At 55.2% G+C, this 2,500-nt stretch overlaps 2 non-coding genes across 2 annotated transcripts; both read left to right on the plus strand.

Moving 5' to 3' along the window:
• The first annotated feature begins 114 nt into the window (after window positions 1-114).
• On the plus strand, window positions 115-1,925 carry LOC146142561 (small subunit ribosomal RNA). The gene has a single exon (XR_014500145.1). It is a non-coding gene; the product is annotated as a small subunit ribosomal RNA (ribosomal RNA).
• Window positions 1,926-2,172: 247 nt separating this feature from the next.
• LOC146142562 (5.8S ribosomal RNA) lies at window positions 2,173-2,326 on the plus strand. The gene has a single exon (XR_014499379.1). It is a non-coding gene; the product is annotated as a 5.8S ribosomal RNA (ribosomal RNA).
• The last annotated feature ends 174 nt before the right edge of the window (window positions 2,327-2,500 follow it).

Below are 2,500 nucleotides of genomic sequence, written 5' to 3' on the forward strand. Positions count from 1 at the left end.
CGAGCAAAGAACGAAATTTTAACGGAGAAGCCTTCGGGTTTCGCATCGACCGAGCGACGGCGCCGCATCAGCGGCGCCTCCTTCGTCGGCCTTTCGGGGCTACGCTAAAGTAGCTACCTGGTTGATCCTGCCAGTAGTCATATGCTTGTCTCAAAGATTAAGCCATGCAAGTCTAAGTACGAGCTCTCGTACAGTGAAACTGCGAATGGCTCATTAAATCAGTTATGGTTCATTTGATCGTACGTTTTACGTGGTTAACTGTGGAAATGCTAGAGCTAATACATGCGTGAAGCGCCGACCTCGCGGGAGGCGTGCTTTTATCAGACCAAAAACCGACCGGGCTTCGGCCCGCAACCTTTGGTGACTCTGGATAACTTTGCGGATCGCACGGTCTCGCACCGGCGACGGATCATTCAAGTGTCTGCCCTATCAACTTTCGTCGGTACGGTACTGGCCTACCGAGGTTCTTACGGGTAACGGAGAATCAGGGTTCGATTCCGGAGAGGGAGCCTGAGAAACGGCTACCACATCCAAGGAAGGCAGCAGGCGCGCAAATTACCCATTCCCGACGCGGGGAGGTAGTGACGAAAAATAACAATACAGGACTCTAAACGAGGCCCTGTAATTGGAATGAGTACACTTTAAAACCTTTAACGAGTATCCATTGGAGGGCAAGTCTGGTGCCAGCAGCCGCGGTAATTCCAGCTCCAAAAGTGTATATTTAAGTTGTTGCGGTTAAAAAGCTCGTAGTTGGATTTTGGGCGCAGGCGGCCGGTCCGTCGCAAGGCGTGTACTGGCCGTCCTGGCCTCACCTCCGGTTCTCCGCCGGTGCCCTTGACTGAGTGTCGGCGGCGGCCGGAACGTTTACTTTGAAAAAATTAGAGTGTTCAAAGCAGGCGATTCGCCTGAATAATGGTGCATGGAATAATGGAATAGGACCTCGGTTCTATTTTGTTGGTTTTCGGAGCGCGAGGTAATGATTAAGAGGGACAGACGGGGGCATTCGTACTGTGCCGTTAGAGGTGAAATTCTTGGATCGGCGCAAGACGAACGACTGCGAAAGCATTTGCCAAGAATGTTTTCTTTAATCAAGAGCGAAAGTCAGAGGTTCGAAGACGATCAGATACCGTCCTAGTTCTGACTATAAACGATGCCAACTAGCGATCGGGGGGCGTTAGTTTTACGACCTCTCCGGCAGCTTGCGGGAAACCAAAGTCTTTGGGTTCCGGGGGAAGTATGGTTGCAAAGCTGAAACTTAAAGGAATTGACGGAAGGGCACCACCAGGAGTGGAGCCTGCGGCTTAATTTGACTCAACACGGGAAATCTCACCCGGCCCGGACACAGTGAGGATTGACAGATTGAGAGCTCTTTCTTGATTCTGTGGGTGGTGGTGCATGGCCGTTCTTAGTTGGTGGAGCGATTTGTCTGGTTAATTCCGATAACGAACGAGACTCTGGCTTGCTAACTAGTTACGCGACCCAATCGGTCGGCGTCTAACTTCTTAGAGGGACTAGTGGCGTTTAGCCACACGAGATTGAGCAATAACAGGTCTGTGATGCCCTTAGATGTTCGGGGCCGCACGCGCGCTACACTGACCGGATCAGCATGTGCTCGCCTTGGCCGACAGGTCTGGGTAACCCGCTGAACCCCGGTCGTGCTAGGGATAGGGAATTGCAATTATTTCCCTTGAACGAGGAATTCCCAGTAAGCGCGAGTCATTAGCTCGCGTTGATTACGTCCCTGCCCTTTGTACACACCGCCCGTCGCTACTACCGATTGAATGGTTTAGTGAGGTCCTCCGATTGGACCTGGCGCGGCCGGCAACGGTCGAGCCGGCGTCCGAGAAGACGATCTAACTTGATCATTTAGAGGAAGTAAAAGTCGTAACAAGGTTTCCGTAGGTGAACCTGCGGAAGGATCATTAACGGTCTCGCAAACGCTTCGGCGAACGCGAAACTCGGACAAGCGAGAGAAAAAGTCTTTGCTACCCGGCGCCCGACCCGCGAGGAGCGGCGCGCCGGCCGGCGATTCGGTCACCCGGTAATGTTTGCGCGTCGAGTGCCGCGGTGCCGCGCGCTCCGGCTTCAAGCGTCGGCCTGGCCGACCGCTCGGCGCGGTCTATTTTGTCACCCTATAGTGCGAGGCACTGTGCGAGCGAAACAATCGTGGATGGCTCTTGGCGGTGGATCACTCGGCTCGTGAGTCGATGAAGGACGCAGCTAGCTGCGTGAATTAGTGTGAATTGCAGGACACATTGAGCATCGACGTTCTGAACGCAAATTGCGGCCTCGGGTCAATCCCGGGGCCGCGCCCGCCTCAGGGTCGCGTTGCAAACGTTCCGCGCGGGGATTTCTCCGCGCGGCTGCTGCGGCGTCGGACGCGCGAGCGCCCGTCCCGCTCAAGACAGCACGGCACGATGCGCGACGATCGCGACCAGAATCCCGCGCGGCGGCGGCGAGTCGACCTCGAAGAGGCCAACGGCTGGCGGCTCAAGGGCGG

Source organism: Ascidiella aspersa, chromosome 5 (assembly GCF_963924565.1).
Source record: "Ascidiella aspersa chromosome 5, kaAscAspe10.2, whole genome shotgun sequence".
Lineage (NCBI taxonomy): Eukaryota > Metazoa > Chordata > Ascidiacea > Phlebobranchia > Ascidiidae > Ascidiella > Ascidiella aspersa.